Source organism: Poecilia mexicana, unplaced genomic scaffold (genome assembly GCF_051168715.1).
Source record: "Poecilia mexicana isolate PSO_F unplaced genomic scaffold, ASM5116871v1 scaffold_20, whole genome shotgun sequence".
Lineage (NCBI taxonomy): Eukaryota > Metazoa > Chordata > Actinopteri > Cyprinodontiformes > Poeciliidae > Poecilia > Poecilia mexicana.
In genome coordinates, this window is record NW_028263389.1 from 16,127,426 (window position 1) to 16,144,143 (window position 16,718).

The 16,718-nt window shown below is 36.2% G+C and overlaps 1 protein-coding gene across 1 annotated transcript in view; it reads right to left on the minus strand.

The window, feature by feature from the left end:
• Positions 1 to 16,443, minus strand: part of cyribb (CYFIP related Rac1 interactor Bb) — a 43,605-nt gene extending 27,162 nt beyond the window's left edge. Inside the window, exons 1-2 of the mRNA XM_088001203.1 lie at positions 16,327 to 16,443; positions 3,913 to 3,996 (exon numbers count right to left, since the gene is read on the minus strand). The gene's annotated coding sequence lies outside the window, so the exon portion shown is untranslated. The remainder of the gene's footprint in view (positions 1 to 3,912; positions 3,997 to 16,326) is intronic.
• Between the last annotated feature and the right edge of the window lie 275 nt (positions 16,444 to 16,718).

Sequence of the window (16,718 nt, forward strand, 5' to 3'; positions counted from 1 at the left end):
GCATTGGCCAATCAGATGGCAGCTGTGTGTCATGGTAACAATTTCCAAGGAGACAAAGAGGGAAAATACAACAAGGATGGGGAGACATGCAAACAGAGACATGACAGGATGGGTTTGGACAGAGTTCCTACGCAGGCTGGGAAACTAAGTATTTTCCTGCTCTTTCACTTTGTCCATCCATCCGTCCATCCATCCATCCAGTCTGGGTACCTGTTCACAAATTCATTCAACCACCAATTAGTCAGTCCACCAATCCCTGTGAAGCCTATTCACTCATTCATCCACCCATTTGTCTACCTACACATTCATCCATCCAACTGTCCATCCACTTATACATCTATCTGTTCATTTATTCATCCATCCATCTGTCCGTCCATTTATTCATCCATCCGTCTCTTCATTTATTCATTCATCCAGGTATCCAATTATTCATCCAGGCATCTGTCCGTTCACACACTCATTCATCCATCCAATTGTTCGCCCACATATTCATTCAACCATTCATCCGTTTGTCCACTTATTCATCCATATCTCTGTTCATTTATTCATTCATCCAGGTATCCAAATATTCATCCAGCCATCTGTCCGTTCACACATTCATTCATCCATCCAACTGTTCATCTGTTTGTCCATTTATTCATCCATCCAATCATTCGTCTGTTTGTCCATCCATCCATTCATTATTTTATCTATCCATTTGTTCATCCATTCTTCCCTCCTTCCTTCGCTACCGTTTTCCAGGCTCCACTTTCAAAGCTTGGTCACCATAGCAACGCTTGGCTGCCATGAATGTTTTGTAAATGTTTGTTCATGTTTTATTAAAAAAACCTGTAAAAAGTTCTAGTTAAATTTTTAGTTCTGACATGAAAAAAAGTTGGAATCATGTTTCAGTGCAGAAATGAAAACTGATGGGAAGCATCAAAACAGACAAATATTACTCATAAAAAATAAGTCCTATAATTTTTTTTTCCCAGCACACCGACATGGAGCAGTACTTTTGGGTCAACTGTGACCTTTTGCCCTCTGGCTACATAAACATGTTGGCCTTGATGGGGAAACAGGAAGCCGGGAGCACCTACATTACTCAACTCCTTTTTATGGTCAACAATACATTTCCTTTCCTCAGCCGGCTTTACACACACTCCCACACTGCAGCACATTAAGCCCATAATAAGCATAAACACACCAAAGGCTACCTTGCATAATGCCTGTATCTGTGCTGATAATCATGAAAAACTTCAAACTTCAATGAGATAAGGTGATGCTGTTTAGATAACCCAGGTTGTAATTTAACTCAGAGACGCTGTTGCCTCCTTGTTTAAGTTATTAATTCATACTAGTGTGAAACAATGTCCCAGTCCACAATTTAAGGTTATATTTTATCAATTATTACCTGCGTGTTTATTTATTAAGGACTTTTAAACAACAAGGACAACAGAAAGTGCTTTAAAATGAATAAAAAACAAGTAATATCTGTTCATTTTGTTAAGTAAGAACCATTTTACTATTTTGGGGGGAAAGTTGTACAAATTTACATCAGTTAAAGTGTATAATACTGAAAGATACACCCCCTTTAAATCACAGTGAGTGATCAATAATACCTTCATTTCATAAAAGTCCAAAAACAAGGAATTAAATATTAAAGCAAATTCAGTTTAAAAAAACAAAAATTAAATTTTTTTTAAAAAGTGTCTGACCTAAAATAGAGCCTTGTGGAACTGTTTTACTGCAAAATGTTTAAGTGTTTGGTAAAACAATGTGGTGGGCTGAATCAAAAGCTAGGAGGCAAAAAGTAAAAAAAATAAAAATAAAATAAAATCGCTCATGGATTTTATTTTATTATTTAAAATAAAATCCATGAGTAATAAAATATTGTATTAAATAATAAAATAAAATCCATGAAGTGATTTAAAAAAAAAGTTAAAAAAAAAAAAAAGTTAGTCAGGGATACAGTAAATTAAGGTAGCCTGTCAGGACGAAAGGAAAGTAGCGTTACTGGATGGACAACATTGTTGAATAATAGAATAAATAAATTGATAGACGAGTTATTTATCTTAATTAAATTTCTTAAAGAATTTTTGATTTATCATTTTCACAATAATTTCCAATTCAAAATGTTTAAAAACTCCTAAAACTGTCCATATTGTTGTGTCTATTAGCTTTACTATTTTCTATAGTGAGATTAATAGATATCAATAAATTAGAAATATGATTAAATTCAGTTACTGTGTGCAGAAAAAATCACAATAGAAATGAGAATGTTTATCAAGAGCAGTATTTGTGCTTATGAGGCTTTGAATGCTGAGCACCTAAAAACAAAAAGTATCATAAATGAATACTTGTTGATCAAACATCTGAACATGTAGCATTATGAGGTGGTGCTAAAGGGATATTTAATGGGAAACAGGTGAATCTGCCTATGTATTTCTATGTGATACTGTGAAGGACAGGGAACAACTTCCCACTCAAATGTGACTTGTTCTCATGAAACTACTTGAATCTGAACGTCTTCAACTTCTGCAGCAAATCAAGTCAAACCAAATGATGTAAATTTCCGACGCTGTTGTGAGGCAACCATAACCAAAACCTAAACTGCTCTGAGCTGACGTCAGAGTGGAAATCTCTGACTGGGAAAAAGAATAAACTAAAATAATAACCAGGTCAACTTTAAACAAAATCTCCTATTCATTCATAGCCACCACATGCTCCATGAGCTAAGCTGTTTGGAACAATAGGGAGGGGAAAAAAGCAGGAATAAACACACAATCATTTACGCAATGCGGTCTATTCAAATCAGGACGCGACAGAGCTGCGTGTTTGGTTATAAACAGCTACACAAACAAATAAAAGTAGATTTATACAAGATAACAGCACAGAAATAGTTTATCGGTTAAAATTTGCATTTACTAATAAAATGCATACATGGAAACAACAGGGAAGTTCTTTCAGGTAGAAATTATTAATGCATGAACAGATGAAAGCTGATGTTTCACAAACTAAAATTTAAGAGCTACATCACAACAGAAACGTACAAAAGATGATTTAGACACATGTATGAAGTTCTTTAATAGGAAAGACTGGTGCTTGACAATAGTATATAAAATCCACAAAACTTGTTACTTCTGAGTTCGTGTTGCACTAAATGCTGCTTTGAGAGAAACGGTAGCGGTAGCTGTGGCTCTTTTTGGCTAGCTAGTTAGCTAGCAAGGGTATATTAGCAGCTAGCGGTAGCTGTGGCTCTTTTTGGCTAGCTAGTTAGCTAGCAAGGGTATATTAGCAGCTAGCGGTAGCCTCAACTGCTTCAAGTCACAACTCAAACTTTTACCTTATAAAAAGGTCCAGCGAGAAAAATCCTACATAGAATATCCGAGATTAAATGTTTTTAAGAGCTGTTATGAACGTATTTAAGGCCGGCTTACCTTTTCTTTAATAAATTTAGAACATTTTAAGAGTTTTAAGGACGCACAGACATACCGAGTGTGATCAGTTAGATGTATACTACACTCCATGTTTTTTAGACTGAATCATTTTCCTTCTCAATTATGAACCACTTGCATTAATAAATTTATTAACTGTGTCTGATATTCAATAAGGTTAAAAAAAATCCTTACAATTTGCTGCTCTGTCAAATTGGAATCAACTGCAGGAAGACTTAAAGCTGAAGGAAATGGTTTCTTTTCATGCATTTAAGGCCACTCTTAATCAGCTTATAAATAAGGTACTTTTTTAAGAATGCTATATATTTGTCTTATTTTTACTTTCATGGCTTGTTTTTTATTTTTATTCATTAAATCCCCTTAAAAATGGTTGAAAACAAATGCAAGAAGGTTTAAAGAGTATAAAACCTTTGCAAGGCGATATTAAAGTCAGTGTGACAGAAAGAGGAGAGAGGGGATCAGCGGAGGGACTTACCAGCAGTGGAGTTATGCAGGAGCAGGGAAGCCTGGCCTGGGAGGTGGCCCCTGAGTGGACAGTCCTTCCAGCAGAGGTCAGCCTCTGAAAGAGAGGCCAAAACATTAAACTCAACCAAGAAGATGAAATAAATGTCTTAAAAACAGAAATAACACAAGATCTAAAGTCGTTTTATTCCTAAACACCAAAAAAAAAACTCAGCAGATGCCTTTTCGCTTTTCATTTAAGTGCAGAAAAATCAGAACAAGGAAATATAACCAGGAAGTTCTGCACTAAGCTAGCAGGAGTGGTACGTTTTACAGCCTGCATCATAGATATGGAGCTAATTAAAGAGTTTCTAAGTCCTTACAGAGCAAACAGACTTTCAGAAAGCACGTGGCACTTCCTATTGTGTAATACTTCCTCTCATTCACCTCAGGTTTTCTACAAGGCTCACTGCTTCCTGCGGTGAAAAAGCAGCGACGCGCCACACTCACTCAGCTGATGTTTACGTCTATCAACTCAAGAGCTAAAAAAAAATTTAAAAAAAAGTTTAAAGAACCAAATCAGAAGATGTGAAAATATTCCCACAGAGCTTTCAGTTTTAAGACTCAACTTGTGCATCTCTAATTGGGCGCAAAGGCTTTTTGCCATCTCCATCCTCTGCCTGCACACAACCAGTCATGAAAAACATCTTTCTGAACCGAGAGGGGCTTCTCTCCCAGTAAGCAGCTCTTAACCCAGCGGAGCTGACGAGGCACAGCTGCCATACGAGGTGGGGCAGCTCAGGAGTCAGCTATGCGTCGCAGCAAACGCCCACAACCTGACTAAGCACACGAGGTCACAGAGGTTAAGCCTACAGTATGTGGAGCAGTTTGTTAGTGTTTCAACGGGCTTTAAGACAATATATCAACTGCAGCCTGATCCTTAAGCTGGTTTCTGTGGTGATTCTTTATGGGAAATGTAGATAAATTGACAAATTGATTTTTTTCTCAACATGGAAAACACTTTTTTTAGTGAAAAAATGCAACAACTCCCAAGTTATTAACTGTAAATAAAAAAATAAAAGGTAGTAGAGAGCAATTACTGTTAATAGCTTGAATTAGGACTCTAGTTTGGTCCATTGAAAATGTTTGTTTAGCTAAAATTACAAAACTTTTAACTTAATGAGATCTGTTTTTTAAAAGCAGGACCACAGCAAGGCTGTTGGCTCATCAACACTAGGACTGCTGTCATTCATCACTGCTGCAGGAAAAACCAACAATGATGAGCTCATAATGAGTGTGTGTGTGTGCGCGCGCATGTGTGTGTGTGTGTGTGTGTGTGTGTGTGTGTGTGTGTGTGTGTGTGTGTGTGTGTGTGTGTGTGTGTGATTCAGCTTTGCTCATAGCTCCCAGCTACAATTAAACCAGTCGAGAGTGCCGTTACCCAGCAGGGGGTCACAGTCTCAGAGATGAGCTACGAGTCTTAACAGTTTTGAAACCTAATGAAAGCTTTAAAGAAATCTGCTTAAATCACACGGGGAATGGGTTATGCGAGAAGTGTCATAAAAGATATTATTTACCATAAATCATTACTTTCAGCTGACCAATATTTGCCTGCACATCTGGAGTCGTTATTTTCTAAATAAAGTAGAAAATGAGGACTGAAGGAGATCAGATCCTCTGTTTGTAGGAATGATAACGAGGTTTTTACTTTCTTACATCCGTCTGAACAAACATTTAGTCCTGATTCTCATTTAAAACATTCAAAAATGACTGCAGACCAGCCTCTGAGTTAAACATCTTTATGCAGAGCTGATTGTTATATTTGCACACTGATATTTTTTTTTTTACATATTTTTGTGCAAAAATTGAGAAAAGCTTTTGAAACATTAATTTTTCTGCAGCACAACAATGTTTTGTCCACACAAGCGCTAGATATTTAAACTTAAATCTGGCAGCGTTTGAACCTTTCCACAGCATTTTTAGAGAGAAAAATGCCAGTGATTACAATATTTAAAACAATTTTCATCTCTCTGTTATCCATTTGATAGACTTTGGGATTGCAAGTTTGTATTTCTATGCATTTCAAATAGTTGGACTGGATTTCATTTAGGTGTCTTAGGGTAAATAAACATCTAAATGTATAACTTTAGTAAAAAATCTAAAACAAATCATGTAACATTTACCACCACTCCACAGTTGTGCACCACTTTGTGTTTCTACATCATAAAATCTTCATAAAATAACGTTTCAGTTGTGTGAAAAAGTTCAAGGAGTGAATTTTTTTGCCTTTCTTAATGCAACAGCAACGTTAAACATACCAACAATAGAGCAGACCAATCATGACATTAAGATGCATGAAAAATTCATGCTCCAAAGATGAAATGCAAAATAAAAGTAAAACCGAGACGAAGCCTGCAGCCTTTCTGTGAAGATAACCCATACATTAAAAGTGTGAGTGTGTCTAAAAGCAGAAGTTTTATCTTGTGGGAAAGTTTTGGTTCAAACTGCTTGGTTCAGCCTGGGGCTGCAGGAAATTGGTAACTATTCTCATGCTGATATTTTCTTCTTTCCTCTCATTTTCATTTGTGACATTTAGTCAATTTAGTATATTTTTTATTAAATTGCTGAATGTTTGTCAAAAAAAGGCTGCAAAACCTAGATTTTCATGTGATAGAGACAGTTATATTTGGATCACACTGAAATAAAACCGAAGCAAAACATGACAAAATAAAGTAAACAAGACTGCACATGTTAAACTTTCCTACATTTATCGGCACAGGATGAAAACAAATTTGCCTTTTCTATCTCTGTTATAAACATAAATGTGCAATTTAACTCAAAATGTTGACTAAGATCGGGTGTCTCAACAACACACACACACCCCCCCCCCCCCCACACACACACACACACACACTTTAACAAACAAAAAGGATGGAAATCTGGGGAAGAACCTCATGTCCAATGTAAAGCAGGGTGGAGGATGTGTGATGCTGTGGGCCCTGAAGAATCTTGACAGAGTGTGTGTCGATATAAAGAGCTGCCCAACTGGTAAAACATGGCTTTCTGAAAGTGAGCTTGTAAGAAAAAAAATATTTAAATATTTCCTGAGGGATTTGTTTTCACTGCTTAATAATGACTCAAATTAAAAGCTGGATTTTCCTTCATTTATTAAAAAAAAGTGATTTTTTTGCATTAAAAAAGTCCTGTATGAAGCATGCTTGCACAGCATGGACAGAAGTGAAAGAAAACCTTGCCTCAGATGTAAAGTATGTGTGAGGTTTAACACCATGAGTGGATGGCGGGTTGGTGCGGGGGCAGCTCATGCAAAAGCTGAATTTACACCATGCTGATTTACCATCTGCAGCAACACGCCTGCTCTTTGTGTCCGCTGACATGTGGGCGGCCACATGAGGATGCCATGCCTGGTTTAACATGCCAGAATAAAATCATCATAAACGCTTTTCTTTTTTGGTTACAGTGCATTCAAGAACAGTGGGATCAAATCTGTGTGTCTGAGAGGAGAAACACCGACAAACCGAGACGCTGGAGGGATTTTTATTTTTTTTGTGCATTTGTTAAAGCTGTGAGTTTTGAGTAGGTCATGTTATTTATAGCTCTCTGTTTTTCCACAGTTGGTGTGAAGATGCTGCAGCAAACAGGAGGCTGAAAGCTAAAGCATCCTGCTAAAAACCTTCATATGCAGGAGACGCTGCTGCTCTTTATGAGGGCTTCAGATAAAGCTAACATCAAAGGACGGAAGTGAGAGACTTGAGAGGAATGCTCGCGATCAGAAACTGGCACACACACACCAACTCACACACATCAGAGGCAAGAATCAGGAGTATTTCTCCAGGCAGCCAAGGGCTACAAACACAAACCACAGCAGGAACCCCTGCAAAGCTCCAGACTGTATTTTCAGCTTACTTAACAGCAAAACACTCAGCGTGGGTCAATTAAAGAATAACAAAGTAAGAAAGCACTCGGTTTATGAGCAATGCAGCAGGGGATTTGCAGAAGTTACAGATTGTAAAAATGACATCTCAAATGTTGTGAGAAGAGCAGAGAAATAGAGCAACAAGAAGCTGACTGCATGTCTAGCACATATTATCTATGTAAATACTGTAGTCTGTCAAGTAATACAGGATGAGAGGAAACAGACTTTCACACCACGGCGCAGCGCTTTTAAACTGTTTTAATTTCACATTTTGCCAACCAGGTCCGTCTTTAATTTAAAAAATTCTTGTTTTCTTTTCTGAAAAAGTGGCTTTTCAGAAACTGACCCTATTATTTCAACTGACCCTTGAGTGAGTTGTACGACGAAGCTGAAGCTTCGAGAATTTTTGTTTAATTACAAGAATAAAGTCTTAAATAAAATCTAAGATTTTTTCCAACCTGACCAGATTTTAATCAATTTTTTTTATTATTATTTTCTTTTCTGAAAAAGAAATTGCAAACATAAAATATTTCCAAAAGTGGCTTTTTTTGTTTAATTACAAAATAAAGTCATAATATTATCAGAATAAAGGCGCAATTTCACCAGAACATCTTAAAATTGAAAGCTTCTAGTTATCAACTTCTGTGTAGTTTTCTTTAAAATAAACTCAAAGTTCTGCAAATGATAATAATGTGTTAAAAAAATGAAGTATTTCCTTTTCTGTAAAACCAAAACATGACTTCATAAGATGCTCAACATTTCTCATTTTAATTTTTTATTTTTTTGTTTTGCAGTTCTCTTAAATTATTAATTCTCTGAAAATTTTGACTTTATTTTTTGTAATATTATAACTTAATTCTCATAAGTGCAAATAAAAGATCATAGCCTTGCCTTAATATTCCATCGTAGAATTGACCTGAACAAGATGGCGGCTCTGGGTGTGTGACATCATTCGTAACTATGGAAACCAAATCCTGAATTTCCAGAAGTTAAATCTTCTAATCATAAAATGGCGGTTTTGCACAAATAAATTTCCAACAGTAGATAGTCATCAAAAATTACAAGTGTTTTTTTTCCCTGGATGATCAGGTAACATTTGTGGCTAAATGAATTTTATTTAGCTGAACTGAGGGCAAAATTGGCTCTTTGGATTTTAAATGCTGCAGACCAACACAAACCGGTGTATAATTGTGAAGTGGGAGGAAAAGGATGTGGCGCGCTTCTATATTCAGGCCTCCTGAGGCGATCCTTTGTAAAACTACTTTTAGCAGGTTTTTGGCCTTTATTTAGCTCCATCCATCTTCCCATTAACGGACCAGCTATCCAGTTCATGTTGAAGAAAAGTCTGCGGTGTTATTGCTGGATATAGATGGCAACATCACAAATTTTCCAGAGTGATTTATTTATTTTCTCATCATTATAATGATCTTGCACCACTTCTCACTGGAATTTAACAAATTATTTAATTTAGGGGTTAAAGATTAAAGCCAAACTTTTCAGATTTGTATGTGTTGGTAAAATGTAGAAAATTATAGATGTTTGGACAAGTAAACACAGTATTGTTATTTATCAATACTAGGGACGTAGTGATTAATCAGCTTTATCGTGATTAATCGATTACAGAAATAATCATCAACTAATTTAGTAATCGATTATTCATTTAGAGAAAATAAAAACAAACATACAGTGTAGCAAATAAGCCAAAGCTGAACAAAAAGATCAATTTTGCATTCAAGATAAAAAAAAAACAACCTTTGTTTGTAAATATATTTTCTCCAAAACTTCTGAAATTGCAGTTTTAGCTTCACATGGTTCAGATTTCCTAAAGGAATGCTATAGTATTACAATTTAGGCAATAAAATTGTATCTTAAATGCATCTCTAATATTGTATATAAAGGGCTTGTGTAGTTAAATGAAAACGAGCCATTTTTTTTTTTTATCTGAATAATCGACAACTAAAATAATTGTTAGTTGCAGCCCTAATCAATGAACAGTGAACCCGTTTATTTGTGGATTCATCTAATCAAATAAGTTTCTATTATTATTATTTTTATTAAGACTTCATCGTCATACAACTTTATTCTCATAAAAAATAAAAATAAAAACATATCCTGACTCTTGCATCTTGTCAAATAAGTTCACTTTGAACTATGGAAACCCAATGAGTCTACTGGCGGGGGGAAAAAAAATCCCAATTTATTGATATATTGTCCAGCCCTACTTCAGGTACTAAAGAGCTTTGAAACACATCAGTGAGAGTAAAGCAAGAAGAAAAACTGCACAAACGTCCTGCTCTCTAATAAGTCATTCATGTGTAGAAACATGAATTTGGCGGCAGGCTGTTCTTCCCTCACTAATGACTCAAGTATGTCATCATTTCACCTCCGACCCGCTGACAGACAAGAGCGAACATGCAGCTACGATTCAAGATGGAGAATCGCATGAAATCGAGGAGCCAGCCATGCCTGAAGAAAACAAATCCCTCCAGCAGTTTATACAGCTCTTATTCAGTAATCTAGAATAATCATTAAGATGAGGCCTGTTATTTACAAAAGGTATTTTTAATCTAACAACCTTTAAGCCGGTATTAAGCATTAAACCCACAATTTTCTGTTAAAAATGTTTGTTTTTTAATGGTCTGATGTAATAATAATATAATTTTCTTCATTCTACAAGTGAAAAATCATCATAATTAACAGAAAAAGGCTTCCAAGTATGCATCTGTGTGTAACTATATTAGTACTTCTCAAATAAAAGGGGACCAATAATTTGATGCTGATGTGTCAAAAGATTAAATATTTCCTTATTTGTAAACTAATCCTGTAATTGCAAAAAATGCTATACAATTAAGCCTTTATATAAATTCAGTTTTTTCAGATAAAAAACTGAATTTTTTTATCTGATTAATCATCATGAAAATAGATTAATCGATTTCTAAAATAATCATTAGTTGCAGCCCTATTTTCAATACTATTCTGTAAAACTCATATCTAAAGGCACAAAATAGCGTTGAACTAATTTAAATATCTTTGTCAAAAATCCTTCCCGAATATTAACGACGCTGCAGCAGAGAGCTGAACAGGCCGGCGGATCAGTCAGAGAATGCTAATCCCAATAACTGCACCAGCAGCACTACCACAGATCAATTAGGCCGTTTTCTGTGCAGGCCAGAGGCAGCCGGACTCATCATCAGCACAACAGTATATGCATTGCACACAGTGGATACTATGAGGTAATGCAAACATGTAAATCTTACGCTCCAAGCTGTGCTGGAGAGCCTGTGGTTGTTTTATTAGGCTTCCACGAGTTACACAATTGCTCATGTTATTGTGTCAACCTACTACAGAGCAGAAAAACAACGCACCTCGAATGGAATAAGGAGCTTAAACCTCAAACAAGCTAAAAATAACCAAGCACACAAAACTGATATTCTGGGAAATCTGAAGGTTTAGGAAAACATTCAGTAGAAAGTGAATAGAAACGTGTTGAATGTGAAACAAAGGCTGTAGTAGCTGAGACGTTTCAAGTCGGGGTGTGTGTCCGCTTGCTGCTGGAAATGGTTTGCATATTACCAGCCGCTGGAGCAATCCTCATACCAAGAATAACTGCTGTAACCCAACCTGCAGAACAAAGCTCAGTGGCACATGGTGGCTTTAAAGACAGACTTCTGGGTCTGGTCCAAGCCAGCGAGGTCTGGACAGAACTTCAGACTACTGCCTGGTTTTGTGGTTACATTAGGTGAAACCATGGCAACAGTGGAAAGTAGGCACTGGCCGTTTTCAGGTAGAAACACCACCAGGCCTTAAAGACTTCAGACATGTTCTCTCATATGGTTTGTAGTGCTGTGAACGAGACACTAGACTGACCAGAGTTTTCTCTGGTTTGATGAATGATAGAGTAGTTGCTGTGCATTTAACACCTGATAGTTCAGTAGATTCGGTTTGATTTGGGACCAAAATCGCAAAATTTGTTACATTTTCAGCCACTGTGGTTCACTTTCACACTCCACTGTATCAAACAAACTAAATCTCTTAAAAACCTGTTACCCTCCTGTCCAGTGGTGGCGCTACATAAAGAACAACTAAAGGAAATTATAGGAAAGCCTACAAAGAAGAAAGAGCGCAACTCCCTTCTTTAAGAAATGTAAACAAAAATGGTTGTAGGATTTAGGCAAAAGATCAGATTTCATTTATCCAGCTAGTGTTAGACACATTTGTTTTGGTTCTTTTTACCCATAATGCCCTGCGTTATAGTCCTCTTCCTGCTTTTGGAGCAGTCTTTGGTTCACTTTGCATTCACATATCCATCAAACTGCGTTAGAGTTACTTCATCCAAACCAAGACAAAGGATTTTAGGCGGACCAGAGTTCACTTTTTTGGTCCACATCAGTTTTATTTCGCATTCAGACATTCCCAAACAAACTGGACTTTTTAGGCAAACAAACTAGAGTCGGATTAAAGCGAACTAAACAGGATTGGTGGGAATAAACCGACAGATGGCTACAAAGAGAGGCGACTGCACTTTTCTCTTACTTAAAGACAAATTCATGTGATATTTCTGGCCCTTACACACACACACTAAACAAGCAGCTCACATCTGCACATCTGTTAAGCAGCAGACTGCAGGCTAGCTACAGGAATAGCTGACCTATGAACCAGTCAATGCAAAATATACTTAAAAAAATGGGTACTTTCTGTTTTGCTCAAACTTTACTTGTCAATATATAATCAATATATTGGAATAGGAAAGAATAGAAAGCATTTATTATAGGTAATTCAGTAATTAAATTATTTTAGCAGAAGTAGGAAAAAACCTTTTCATGCAATTGCAAATAACATAAAACTGTGCTATAACTGAGGTAATACGATTAATATCCACAGATATAACAGCAACACTCATTCTAGGTTTCAGGAATTGGAGCCACTGCAGTTTTGCCATCTGTTTCCTCTTAAAGACATAATTCTCAGGAGAAATTATGTGAAAAACTTTCACTCACTGGATTTCTATGGCTGGTTTCATTTGTCCTTTGTTCCGTTTTGCTGCACCGCATGGGATAAACGTTTAATTTCCAAGAAAAGGGTCATGCCTAAGAGCGACTGCACGTCTCTACCTGCACATGACGGAGACTTCCAGCTTTGTGCCAGGTGAACAGATTACCACTTCTGTCATTTCATAATTGCTCTACAAAGAGACAGAAACAGATTGTTCTCTGAACAAACAAAAACTTACTTAACAGGAGGCTCACTTTCTTCCTTCTGACACTTTCTGGGCTGCAGCGGTAAATAAAAGAGGAGGTGGAAAGGATTTCTTGGAGAAGAAAGTAACCAACTCTCCCACTTTATGAGAGAGCATGCAACAAGTTTTACCATGTCCAACATCCTACAACCGGCGCACCAGTCAGGTACTGTCATGCCTCCCAATCATTTGAAATAGTGCAAAGTAAGGAAAACGTCAGTGGCAAGAAAAATAAACCAAAGCCATTCACATTTATTACGTACAGCAGCAGAACGTCTCAATAAAAAAATATAAAAATAAAAATATCCAACTTAGACTGTTTAGGCTACAAACTCGAGGCCCGAGGGCCAAATCTGGTCCGCCATGGCTTTTTATGTGGCCCTCTAGATCATAGACCAAACACTAGGTGTGCTTTAATATTATGTTATCAATCAAATCAATGCCATTTTATTTGTTTACTGTCAAATTATATCAATCAGCCTCTCCTGTTTCTTGAGAATTATGATGGAAATTCACACAAAATCAACAAATTGCTGCACTTTGTTTTGGGAGTTAATTGCAAATTTTTCTCAAAAATCATCAACAACTTTCTTACTTGTACTAAACAGCTGCCTCAGCCTTAATTGATGTCAGATTGCAGTCCATGATCTATGCAGCGAGTAATAAAAAGTCACATCTACCATCATAAATAGCCACAAATGTTTCTAAATTTATGTTAGAACACTTTGATTTTTATTGCACGAAATCCTGGAGGGACTGAAAAGATGTTCAATAATATTTAATTTTAAGAATTCATTGATATTTTAGCAGTTTTGTGAACTGGTTTTATCAATACATTGACCCAAGAATAAAATCATACTAAAGGAAAACTGTTGTAATAATATGAGAATAATTTGTACACAATAAAGTCAAAACAATACTAAAATAAATACCAGGGTAGAGTCATAATATTAGAAGAATAAAGCAACAATTTTATGAGAACTCCAGCAAAAAAGAAAAAATAAAGTAAAAAGACGAACGTTGAGCATCTTGGTGTAAGTTTTACAGTTAAGAAAATACTTAATCTTTCCACAGATCCGTATAAAATTATTTTCATTGGCAGGATTTTGAAACTATTGTGCAAACAGCTGTTTATTTTGAAGACAGAACGACACAGACTGATGTAATCACAACAGATCTTCACTCTAAAGCTTTTTTATCATTAAAACAACTTTTTCCTCGTGTTTTTAAGATGTTTTTCTGGTAAAACTGTTTTATTCTGTGAATATTATGACTACATTCTTGTAATTAAACAAAACTTATTTGTTGTACAACTTACAGAAGGGATAACAGCAATAGAAAACGATTTTTGAAAATATTTTCCGCCTTTTGTAATTTCTTTTTTAGGAAAGAAATAAGAAAATCGATTAAAATCTGAAAAATTTGACATGCTTAACAGTGAGTTTAATCCCTCCATCGCTGAATAAATGAACTTAAATTAAACATTTTTCCCAAAAAGTGTGGTGGGTAACAAAATATTCCAAGGGTTTAAAAGTTATTGTCAGTTATTGTCAGTGTGTTGACCAGCAGCCTCAGCTCCTTTTTAAACAGGTTTAATGTTTATGCGGCACTTTCACAATATGTGATGAGCAAATTTAGCTATCTTAGTGTTTCACTTCCACTTTCAGCAACAGCTATTGCAAAGGCTGGGCAGGAAGGAAACAACACGCAGCCTTTTTGTGACAAGGCTATGGTTGTTTTGGCAATTTATGCAAAACAAACCCCTAAAAAAAAAGTCTTGTAGATACAGCAAAGCCGTTTTTAAAAAAAAGTAACAATGACTTTACTTCTCTGCATCTGAAATGCGCTATGAGTTTTTCTGTCTTTATACACATCAAAACAAAAACATAATTTTTTGGTGTATAGATACACAAATGCTAGGACGGACTTCAACCTTTTTAAGCTTTGTTTCTAGTTTTAATCAAAAACTACCATATAGTTCACACTATGTTTTTATTTTATGTTACAGTCCTTGAAGTAAAACGGTTAAATCTGTCAAACTTTTAAAAGAAAACAAGAAACTTCATGTTTTGTTCTCCAGCTGAAACTTTAAAAACCGCTGGAATGAGGAAATAAAATGAAGTCATGAAGCAGCATATGGTTTTACTGAGAAACAAATAAAAAATATCCCACAGACTCCTACAATAAGACATCTTTAAATGCAGCGAAGATGCCAGGATACAGAAAGATATTTCCTAACTACAATAAAACTTCCTCCATTCAATTCAAAAATATGTTATTTATCCCAGAGAATTAAATAAATCACTCTTATTTTATAAGCACAACTACATTTTGTTTGCACTTTTTTGAACTTATTAGAAATAATAATAATTGTAAAGTCCTACAAACATTAATTTTGTAAACAACACCCAACTGTGGAAGATATTTTAAATACCCAAAATAAAAACAATAAATAAAAACCACTTACAACCTAAATCATGAATATGTTTCTGTAAACAAAACTACCTTTAAAATCATCATTGAAATGGAAATTATCAAGATAATTTTAATTTGTTATGCAATTAATTCCTTAATTTAAAGTAGGACTTCGCTATTTTTCCCCTTCTAGCTTCAATAATGAGGAATGGTGCTTCAGTCACTAGGTTACTGACTTCAACATAAAAATCTAGCAAATAAAAACAACTTTATGCATTAGTGTGGTTACCTCTAGACCTATTAAAACAAAGACTAACCAGCTCCACACATGGCCCAGCTGTCAGTGTGTGCATTTCCTTTAATGATGCATCATTTGCAGCCTGAAAGGTTTTCTCTATCCGAGCCGCACGCTTTCAGTCTAAACCTGGGTAAATACTGTAATGTAAAGGCCAAACAGCCAGCCCGCAGCCGGGCTGTAATCACACGTTACGGGTCAAGCGTGTAACGTTCAAAGACTCGGTCCAAATAAAGGAAAAATCAGCAGCCTTAGCAGCGGACCCGAGAAAACCGCTGCTCTGAAAAGAGGAAGTTAACGGTACATGTACAGGATGCGGCGAGTTTATGGTAACATTTTCCGCTGTTTTAATCCGCCGTAAGGCAGGGGTTTTATTATAGAGCAGCACACGTTTTTCTGGCTCATTCATTCACCGACAAGAGGAGCTTGATGTAACAGGAAAACGAGCTTTGCTCACTGGCAACTGGTGGAAGCTGGAGGCGGATAGTTGAGAAGCGGGAAAGAAAAGCAGAAAAGTAGCGAATGTGCTGATCTTATCTGTTTGTTTAGCGTTGTTTCTTTTATTTACCTTGATGCTCGCTGAGAAACACGGGAGTCGACGTCTGGATACCACGCTGGAAGCAGCGGCTCAAAGGAGAAGAAGAGCTATTTGCTGCTGCTGCGGATGTTTCCGGGTTTCTTGTTCGGCGTCATTGTGGTCAGGGAGGGGAGTCCGGGTAGTCCCGCCCCTCTCTGTATGGCAAGCCAACTTAACATATTATACTTACACAGGCTCTTCAAATAAGGCATTTTCAAATCCAGCCCGCCGTAGCTTTTTATGTGGCCCTCTTGACTCCAGTGGGACAAATAACCTTCAAGATAATTGTTGTTTACTTAAAAATTATTTTGTCAATCAAATCAAAGGAGTTTTTTTATCAGTTTATTGCCAAATCACATCAATCAGCCCCTCCAGGTTTTGAG